The sequence below is a fragment of the Lepisma saccharinum genome, chromosome 15 (assembly GCF_977018435.1).
Source record: "Lepisma saccharinum chromosome 15, izLepSacc3.1, whole genome shotgun sequence".
NCBI lineage: Eukaryota > Metazoa > Arthropoda > Insecta > Zygentoma > Lepismatidae > Lepisma > Lepisma saccharinum.
In genome coordinates this window covers 17,485,149-17,496,771 of record NC_139243.1, presented here as the reverse complement: position 1 = coordinate 17,496,771, position 11,623 = coordinate 17,485,149, and positions in this window count along the sequence as shown.

The following is an 11,623-nucleotide window of genomic DNA, read 5'->3' as shown; positions in this document are numbered from 1 at the left end:
CATTATGCCAAACTTATTCATGCAATTTGCTTGCATTCACTTTGTCTCATCTTTGACTTGGAAATAAAGTTGTGGTAAAATGTTTTTAACTGGTCATTTACTGGTGTACCCACCTTAGGTGCTGAATTAAAAAAAAATGAAAATCGAATATTTTCAAAGAGTTTAACTAAAAAGAAGAAATCAGTAGCAGAGCTAAAAAAAAATCTTCCAAACCTTTTGTTTATATGTGTTTTGTCTAAAAAAATATATAGCTCTGATATTATATAACTTTCATTTTTGTTCAAAATTGAATATCAATTTTGGCCTTAAATTTCTGCCATTTTCATTAGAGATTTTGAGAAATGGCACAGAACATCAAATAAAGGTTGAAATGTACTGAAAACAATATTCTTTACAATAGCTTTATATCATTTTTCTTAGCCGAGATATCATAATTATTGCAAGTCTGCAAAGACCAAAAATTCCCAAAGTCATGAAACAAGAAATAACCATTTTTAAACAAAGTCAAGTTTTTGAAAAAATAATGCCTGCTTTGAATTTCCCCTGCATAGGTGTTAGAACAACAAAAATATTGAAAATTTTAAAAGTGGTCAAGCAACCAGTGCTAGAACATTTGGTATGGACTAACCCATATGCATTCTGGATGAAAACTCTGGTCTTAGTACAATTTTTGTGAACTAAAAGTAGATGAACATCATAATAATGCTTCTCCCACTTATTCAACATTTCTAACAATATTATGTGTACTCAAATTAGTGGTAACTTGTGAGTCTTTTAGGGTCATTTGTCAAAAATATATCTATATGCCAGCTGAAAAATGTTTCATACACCCAACAGTGAAGCCTTCATTTTTATTTTACTATGAAAAATATTACCTTTCTGATATTCTAATACAGTCAACTCTCGATTCTACGACCCCGGGTATAATGACCCTCTCGAAGTAACGACCCTTTTCCCGGGAACGGTGAAAAATTTAGAAAAATTAGGAAAAAAAAAGTTGAAAAATTGAAGGAAATCGGCCGAAAAATGTGTTGTTTTTTCCTCCACTCATTCCCTTTACGAGCGCTCTACCACTCACAATTGGGTCTGAACTAAAAATAGACACCACCACACCATGCTTGAGTGATATCCAATAGCACTTGACCTCTGCCCTCCCCTCCCTCAAGTGCACCAATGTTACCCCGCACCCGACTGCCGCTACCCAACGCACCAGGCTTGTTTTGTCACGCTTGCTCTTGGATACGCGAGAAGAGAAGATCGAATGTGCTTGGATGTTATTTTAAATCGATTTGACTTGTTTCCTTGTCCTAAGAGCTGCTGAAAACTCACAGGGGAGAGTGGGAGCAGCCCGAAATGACTGCCGGACTTGCAGTCTTTGCCAATGTGTATGGCAGGTCAAGCTCTTTCATCGATAAATACACCACCTTGAGAGATAAGATCGCAGGAATGTTCAAAAATACAGATGCTTGGCGCCTGGAAGTCTGGCCCATCTGTCCAGCTCTGACCTAGAGTTCAGCAGGTTCCCGTGAGAGAGCAACTCTCGGCCTTGTAGCCGACAACTTCCGGTAACCGCTTTCATTCAAAATGTGTTCTTTGTTCCCTGCAACACTTCATAAAAAAGCGAAACTGTTAGATATAATCAAAACCACATAGGTGAACTAAATATGGTCAACCCGCTTAATGCGTTGTCATCCAGGTTTCCACAAAAGTTTACTTCGATCTTACATGGATCATAACTCCCGTTTCCCACTTCATACGTTTCATAAGTGTTCCCTTGGCTGACCGACTTCTCCCTCTTTTCCTGTCAGCAAACGTAGGGGGGGGGGGGGTGCAGATTGTTTCAGCCACGATTTTCTTGCTGATGCGGGCTGATTACAGGCGAGGTTGAAAAAGGATCCACCCCTCTTGACGTCTAAAATGGGGCAACCAGTTCTGGATATATTCTTGAAAGCGAGCAAAAACCATAGAATAAGTAAAAAAAAAGTGACCCTCCCCCTTTTCCCCAGCTCATTCTCCACCACTGGTGTGCCCGGCAATGTTGATAATTGCAGAATTCAGTTTTTATTTATTTATTTATTATTATTATTATTTTTAATGTTGTTGTCTGCATAGGAAATATTGCCCATATTATTGTCTGTTGCATGGTAAAACGTAAAGCAAGGGTCATTTCTTTCTTCTTTACACTGCTGTTCCATCTTCGACAGTTGCGTTATCTTTAAAATGCTGGGATTTTTCTCTTCTGCCACCTGTTGCTCGAACTTCCAGCTGGTCTCCTTGTTTTTAGGATGCAGCTGGCGCCAGTGTTTTGTCTAGCATCTGCAAACCTCTTGCTTGCCGATAACAGCGATGACTCATCCAGCGCGAAGGAAAAAGTTATTGTTTTGAATCTCGCAAAGCTGTTTTGATTTGACGATAATGAAATTCGATCTCCAGAAAGGAAAACAAGAGTTAAAATAACTTCATGTTCTATGCCTTCTGATAAGCAAATCTGTAAATTTAATTTGCATCCGCTTTTCTTCAGAACCATTCATGTGGAGAAAAAAAAAAAAGAGTGGTCAATGTAGGAATAATAGCTGAGAGATTAGAAAGACATTATTCATGGGGAAAATCTTAAGAGGGGTGGGTGTTTGACATCGAGAATACTCCTAATCCAACATTAAATCGTCGATTAAGGTGAGAGTAAGTAACGATCTACCATTTTGATATGTGAAAATGCGCAGTTTCACAAAGCTTGTTTTCAGTTCATTTTATGCTGATGGGCTAATCGGGACTAAATATACAGTTTAAAGTGAATTTCAATTCCAAACCAGAATGATTATCGACTACCACGCTGTTTAATGACGTGTCCTAGAATAAGCATTGGGTGAAAACAGATCGCAAGTTGGAGTTTCCTTTTTCATGCTGGATTACAATGCAAGTCAAGGAAGGAGTTTGGACTGCTCCCTGGAATGGGGAAGGAGGGTGAATGAAGTTGGTTGAAGCAAAGTGACTTCTTTTTACGATGTATTTTACACAGCCAAACCAGAACGAAAATTACAGCCCTGACTTTATTTTTTTTTTGTCTGGTACCTAGAGAGGTTGTTTTGTTTCTCCCGAGAGATCTAATCTTACCAGTTAATCTTGTACAGACAATGCTCAAGTAGACCCATATAAAATCCAACATTCATTCTGCCCGATTATCTCCAGACTTTTGCTGGCGCCAGTCTGACTGGTATCAAGATTCTTCCAGTTTTGGTTGCAATAAGCAACAGATTGTTTTCCATTCCATTGGTCTCAGTGCAAACGGGTTTCTCATGAACTAGAATTGTAAGAATTTCCTGGAAAAGCAACGACTGTGCACAATTGAAACAAAGTAACATTATTTTAAATTCTCCTTGTGAAAACTTTATCATTCTATTTTCCTTCTCACAACATGCATCCTGTGCATAACAGGTTGTATAACTACCAGGATAAATGGTGTTACCATCTCCTAGGCATCTTTGTGTCCATTTGAGCTCCCTTTAAGCTGAAAATTGGTGTAAATTCCAATAACGACCCCTTTGAAATAACGACCCTTTTCCCAGGAACTGTGAAAGGTCGTTGAATCGAGAGTTGACTGTATTATGTTTGACATGTATTGATTATGCTGTGTAAGAATTTTCATTGTGATAAAAAATGGGACTCTCTCACACAATTACCCAAAGTGGAGCATTTTTTCATCACAACATATTGCTTTCTTTAAACATTTTTCTACTTTCTGAGTATGTAAGAGTACTAATATAGTCATTTTCTGTTAGGACTGTCCTTCTCCTCTCCAACGATACCTAAATCAGCACAATACTCCACATAGTTTCTGAGATATGACATGTTTTGTGTCACCTTCGTCCATCCAAACAAATCTTCAAATTTTAAAAAAAATTGTAACTGTCAAAACATTTGTAGAAAAAGTCTAATATTACATATTTGTCATATTGGACCAAGTATCTATCATTAAAAAAAATGAAGATCAATGTCCACGTTATGAAGCAACTTCTTGTCTTTCAATTGGTTCATTTCACGTGGAATGACCCACTTGTTAAGTGCCATATTAAAGAAAGGGTGACATCCTTCTCAATTAAAAAAAACAATTGTACCCGAGTTGTAGACATCAGCAACAATTTCTATAATACTGACACAGGAATACTATACCAAGCAAGATGTGCACAGATTGAACAGATTTCGAAGCAATAAGATTTGGAAGCATAGACTGCTTAAAATCACTATTCCAATGTGCACATAACATTAAGAGTTTCTATTTGGCGTGTGCCCTCTTCAAATGTCCAGCAAGTGATTTCTTGTGGGAAAATTTTTTGTTGCAAATTGAACAACTGAAAGGTTTCTGTTTTGTGTGTGTCCTCATGTGTACACTGAGATTACCTTTCTGTGCAAAATCTTTGCTGCAAATTGAACAACTGAAAGGTTTGTCTTTGGTGTGAACTCTCATGTGAACATAAAGATGTGTTTTATAGGCAAAATCTTTGTTGCACATTGAACAATGGAGAGGTTTCTCTTTTGTGTGTACTCTCATATGATTCCTAAGGTAATCTTTACTGGCAAAAACTTTTTTGCAAATTGAACAATGGAAAGGTTTCTCTTTTGTGTGTACTCTCATATGATTCTTAAGGTGATCTTTACTGGCAAAATCTTTGCTGCAAATTGAACAACTGAAAGGTTTCTGTTTTGTGTGTGTCCTCATGTGTACACTGAGATTACCTTTCTGTGCAAAATCTTTGCTGCAAATTGAACAACTGAAAGGTTTGTCTTTGGTGTGAACTCTCATGTGAACATTAAGATATGGTTCATGCGCAAAATCTTTGTTGCAAATTGAACAATTAAAAGGTTTCTTCTCTCCTGTGTGTACTCTCGTATGTCTCTTAAGGCAAAATTTACTGGAAAAATCCTTGTTGCAAATTGAACAATGGAAAGGTTTCTCTTCTGTGTGTAATTGCATGTGTGACTTCAAGGTATCTTTATGGGAAAAACATTTGTTACAAATTGAACAATGGAAAGGCTTCTCTTTTGTGTGTACTCTCATGTGTTCATTATAGTGATCTTTACGGGCAAAATATTTGCTGCAAAGTGAACAATTAAAAGTACTCCCTTTGGTGTGAACTCTCATGTGCACCTTAAGAGATGATTCATGGACAAAAACTTCGTTGCAAATTGGACAATGCAAACGTTTCTCCTTTGTATAAACCCTTGCATCGGTAATCAATTGTCCTTTGTGGGATAAACTTTTGCTGCTGAAGGAAATGATATTGTGCTCTCTCCTGTCATAACCCTTGCCCTCATTTATATCTTCCTTGGTTTTAGAGGATTGTTGTGAAGCTTCAACCTTTAACATTCTTTCTTCACTGAGACATTCCTTATTATCTTTTGGCTGATCTTCACTTAATTTTCCTGCAGATTCTGGCAAATATGTAAGAGATTTTGGGACATCTTGGACCTGTGCTTCCATATAGCTGTTGTTCAGGTACCTGAAAAAATAAAATAAAATAAAATGTAGATCATCTTCTAAAATAATGATTGATACTTGCACATCATTGACAAAGGAAGGTGAGTAGAATAGACTGTTCATTGACCAATACTTGTAAGAATGTAAATATGTTATTAGTTCAATACTAACATTTTTAGAACCGAAGCCTTTCTTGACCTAACTTGAGCAAACACTATAACGATGTTTGTAATAGTGATCACATACATTCGAAATTCCATTTATTTCATGATATACAAAATCTTCAGTGTAGAGGATATTAAGGTGCTTCAAACTTGAGGAGAATTTTTTTTGTTCTGGACCAAAGTGAATGAAATGTGAAAGTAACCCATGCTTACATGAAAATTGACTTCTTTACCTTACTGTAAGCATTAATTTGGCATACTACGGTACCATATGTCACTGAAGTGGTGTAATGGCTTATATCACCTTCATTAGAAAGAGAAATTAAAGGTGTGAAAGCCTGCATAGATTATCAAGTATGACATGAATTAAATGCAGAAAGTAGCAAGTCATAAAAAACTCATGTCTCAGATTTACATGTTGCAGATGATTTTCTTTCTGATTCTGAGGGAAAGTCGGATGTTGCAGAGTTTGATCTCAAATTCCCAGGTACTGAACCAGACGAAGAGCTCTTGAAAGCATGATCATGGGATTGCTCAGTGGCAAAACTAACAGGAAGAAGAAATACATTTGTATTTGTCGCTCAGGAATCTTCCAAAAAATTGATAAAAGTTATGTGTCTGGAACCATTTGGAAAATCTTGTACAAAATACATTGCTGGTCAAGAGGAATGGGAGATGTCTGCAAGAGATAAAAAATATTATTTCTTCTCCATTCATTGGAATGCAAGTGACGTGGTTTTGTGTACTTCCAAGCAGATTTCCTTATAAATATTGTATTTCTGAGGAACTACTTCCCCACCCCTGTAGTACAACAGCCCTTGACAGTCAGGGTCTACCAACTGACTGCCAGCCTCACTCCCACATGCCTCAGAAGAGGTGAGTTTGAGTTGGTGTTTTAAGTCTACTTTTTGCACAGTAAGGCTAATTGGGACTGGACTTACAGTTTAAAGTGGAATCTGAACCACTATGTGCCTACACCGGGTAACGAACCTGGGACCCCTTGATTATGAGGCGGCGACGATACCACTGCGCCATCGGGGAGGCCTAGAAGAAGAGGTGACTGATCATCCGACTAGTTAAGGGGTGAAGTTTGGTCACCATGACGAACCCTCATTCATTGCTGTGCTCCCATGATCGGGTTATGCTATTCATTCTTAGCTCCTAAAATTACTCAAAATGGTGGGTGGCCACCGGTCTCATAAATTGTCCAAAATCTCAGGAGGAAAAAAATTGTTACGCTGACACCAATTGTTGTAGAATCAAACCAGACTGCTTCCCTACCGAATGCCAAAAGTATGATGTCTTAACCTCACGGCCACGTTGCATGACACAGAGTTACTAATTTAACAGTAACTTCTCCTGGAATGGTTTAAGTATACAGATTAACAGCAAAGAGTAATTCAAAAAATGGTAAAGGTTGTCTTTTTACATATAGACTGTACTGTATACAAGCAATGCTCAATAAACTTTCAAATAATTTTCAGAAATAAAGTTGGTTACTACTGCAATTTAGGAGTTGGGGAGGTCCTTTTCCTCTTTGACACTGTTGAGTTAAAGTATTAGGAAAGTTTTATGGTATTAAATGGGGTTAACAGACGAGGTATTCACATTTGTCACAACCAGAACATGTATAATAATTAATAACAGTAAAAATAAAAAAACGGTTACACTGTAATAAACACATGAGATGAAATATTTCAATCTACATCTTACCAAAATAATATGATGGATAAAAAGTTGTAAAAATTCACAGAATTTTAAAGTTGTATGTTGCTGGGTCAATTTTTTATCGCCGTGTTAGTCACACCTGGAACTCTCGTTATTAATGAATTGCCCCCAAACAACATTAATCACAGAGATCACTCTTCAGGACAGTAACAATGTTATCATTCTGAATACTATAATTATGATATGGACAACATTAATGTCATTGTTTAAAAAAACGAAAAAAAAGAAGAAAAAATTGAATGTGAGATTATCACATCCAGAACTCATTGATTGGCTGAAATAGAAAACTACTTGGGGTGAGTGCTACATTCACCCATGAGTAACGGCATAACAGAGTTGTCCGTGAGTATTGCTGGGCTAATTTGATGACAGCTGTCACTTTCCAAATCGGTACTTGTACTTGCTCATCTGGTGGGCTTCCGGTCTGTGAGTTCTTGCTGATGCCTGCTAGGGCCGTTGATGTTGCTGCATCATCTGCCACTGCTTGGTTTCACTTGTTCAAGTAGTACTTCAACAAGTGAATCAATTTTGAATAAATTGCATAAATAGTTGCATTAGGATTTATTGTGCTACAGACATTCATCAAAGGACAATGAATAAGTAATTTGAAATAGAAAAACTCTTGCAATGGGACAAATCCACATACGTATATTTGATACCAATTTGAATACAGAGAAAAACATAAAATAGTGTCTTGAAGACAAATTGGTTTCACTGGAGAAGAATCTCCACTCTTGGTACAATAAATTTTCATTTACAATCTGTTGAGAAAAAATAAACTCTATGCATCCATGAGTAAGTTCCAATTTTGGCTTGGTTATTTAAATCAATATAGCCAATATATATAGATATCATTTAAAATACCTATAAGACATTACCATGACATTCATCCTTTGTAATATCACCCGACTTCACTTCATTAACATAATCAATACCAAAAATTGTATGTTGCAATCACAAAATAACTGATTTATCCACTACCTCCTTTGAGCACTAATTATTAAACTTGTGACACAATAAGCCTAATATTACTGTACATTAGAGTAAACTATAAATATTGGCACTATTTGAAACAAGAGATAAGAACATTTATACCAGCTATTTCAACCTTAGGTAAATTTGGGTGCATGAATATTTTTCATGTTATGAAAATTTGACAAATATTAATACGTGACAAAAAAAATAGTTTCATAAATTGATTCTCTAACAACATGAATTATATGCAAAGCTACACACTTTTTTTGCATTTCCAATTTTCTTTGTAAGGACAGAATACATCTGAGAAAATTATCAGAAAATATTTAAGTTATATGTTAAATTATTCAGAGTCTTTTACTCAGTACATCAGTGGAGAAAGGAATCAAGCTGAGTTCCATCTCCTAAAAGAAGCACCTTTTGTGTTATGAACATAAGTTTGAGCATATTAGTGTCATGTTGTCTGCTGTGTTAAATGATTTTCTACATAATAAACATTGCAGGATATGTATACATGTGAGATATCAAACTGCCTGATAGTTGGCAGAAGGTATATTCAGTTTAGGGCAATAAAATTCCTAGCTACAATGGTCCCTCTATGCAGGCGGGAGCTTATTGTGTCGAAGCTTCCTTACTTGCTTTGTGCCTTAGCTCTGAAAAGGCATAGCACAAGTTGGATTCCGTTAAAAGCCTGCACCATGTAATGAATTGAGTCTAACATACAACTACAGGGTGCGGCAGAGGAAAAACATGTTTTTCAAATGACAATAACTCAGTAGATTTTCAAGTTAAAGAAAATATAATGACTAGAGCCCGGAAGTTTGGCAAAATGCCTCTTTTTATCTACTGCATATATTGATAAAATTTTTCTGGATATACATTTTTCATGTTGTTTCGAATGTTTTAGAAGCCTTTTCATTTTGCCTATTTGGGACACCACTGCCTATTTTTAATTATAATGCCTTTTTTTGCCCTTTTCAATTAAATTTAACCATTTTTTTTAAAAAAAAATGTGTATATAAATTATTTTTCTCCCAAAAAACGTTGTTGGCATTTATTTTTCTTCCGTTTATTATGTGAATAATTTTCGCCTTATTTAAGTAATATTGAACTCACCCATGTTTCAACATTGCTGAAGGAGAAAAGTGTGAGGAAAAAGTATTTCATGCTGAGTTAGGATATTGCCTTTCGGTTAACATTTCCTTGTGCATGATTGACTGCTGAAAACCTGTTGCTGAACACCTGCACATTTTCGACAGACAGTACTATTCTTCTCTGCAAGATATGTGAAAAAACAATCAACCATGAGAAAAAATACTTTATATCTCAGCATGTGTCAACAGCAAAACATAAATCTGCAGCTGCTAAAATGATCGGACAGAAGAAGATGATATCACTAATTTCAACAGTGGGCACTTCATCCAACAGGCAATGTCAGTTTTCTCTTGAACTGTGCAAAGCTTTCATGGAAGCAGGAATACCTTTCTGGAAAGTGGAAAACAAGTCACTGAGGACATTTCTGGAGAAATACACTAAAGAAACGGTTCCGTCGGAATCTAAGCTGCGGAAAACATATTTAAGGGTCTGCTACGAAGAGGCTCTGCCAAGAACTCGTGCTGAAGTTGTTGGAAGGATGATCTGGATTTCAATAGATGAAAGTACTGACGCTATGGGACGCTACATAGCCAACGTCATCTTAGGAACTATGGAACCAACATTCGGAGAATCCTCGTCATTTCTTCTCACCTCAGAACAACTAGAGAGAGCCAATGGTTCGTCAATAGCTCAGTCATTCTCAAATTCCCTACTTCTGCACATTATGGTGCATTGCCAGAGACAATTACAAAGCTAGAAAAAAGAGCTGAGACTCTTATAGCATCCATAAAATCTTGGAGGAATCTATGCAGCAGATGATGGAAGTGCCAGGAGAAAAGGGGTCAGCTGTTGCTGAAGAGTGCAAACGGGTAGTGAGTGCAAAGGAGGAATTAAAACAATTGAAAACAATATGTGATATTCTAAAAGGTGAAAATGCTGTTACCCAAATATACTCCAGCTTGTTTTATGTATGCTCCAATAATTTCTGTCGAAGTAGAAAGATCATTTTGTATTATGAAAAACATTCTCTCTGACAGATGACTATCAATGAATGTTGAGAACTTAAAAAACACCTTGCAGTTATGTGCAATCAAGATGGAGAAAATTGAAATGCTCTCCCCAATGTAGATTTTAACATTTTGCCAGAAATTATAGATAAAAGTAAGTGACTTCCAAATGTGCCTTTTTTCGGTTTATTTTGCCTTTTTTCTTCATTTTACTGCCTATTTCCCACATTATAAATGCCTTTTTGCCTGCCTATTTTAACGAAAATAAATGCCTGAACCTCTGGGCTCTAATAATGACACACAAATAAAGCTAAGACAATGCAGTGTATGTTGACAATTCCTGAATTATCTCCGAAAAATAACATCCGTCAAGTGACGCTCTTCCATCTGTAAGCACTCTCGCAACCTCTTCTTGAAATTCTGCATTGCTCTTCTCAACATTTCTTCCTCCACATTAGCGATTCCCAAGCGAATGGAATCTTTCAGTTCCTGGCAAAGGAAATGGATGTTTTTAAATCAGCTAGTACTCAGCAAGAAGGGTTCACACCGCTTGTTAGTTAGAGAGCTTAGATTGGGCAGTTACAGTAGCCATGGTGCCTTGGACCTTGGAGCATCGAGTGTTCATCTTTGGTGCAGTGTTGCCAAATAAGTGATTGTCAGACCTCATTGTTGTGAAGAGAACAAACCTCAGTTGCAGTAGCCATGGTGCCGTGGACCCTCGGAGCATCGAGTGATCGTCTTTGAAACTTTTATTGAAACAAAGTCTGCAATTAAAGTTCAGTGCCATTTCTGTATACAGTTTAATGTGGAGCACCATGGAACCATCCCTGATCTTAACACAATACTGAGATGGGTTGAAATGTTTAGAGCAACAGGGTGTCATGAAAAGGAAGCCACCTTCTTCACGCAACTGTGCGTACCACTGAAAATGTCGAGTGGGTGAGAGTGGCGGTTCTCAGAAGCCTGAGGCATTCTGCTTTAGCTCTGCGGGTGTCAGATCGGTCTGTACATCGCATCCTGCACATGGAATTAAAGTTTCATCCTTACAAGATAATTATAGTGCAAGAGCTGCTTCAAGGGGATTTCGAACAGTGAAGAAACTTTTGTGAGACAATGCTTGACATTCTTGGTGGCAATACGGTCTTAATGATGAGTGACGGAGCACATTTCCAGTTATATGG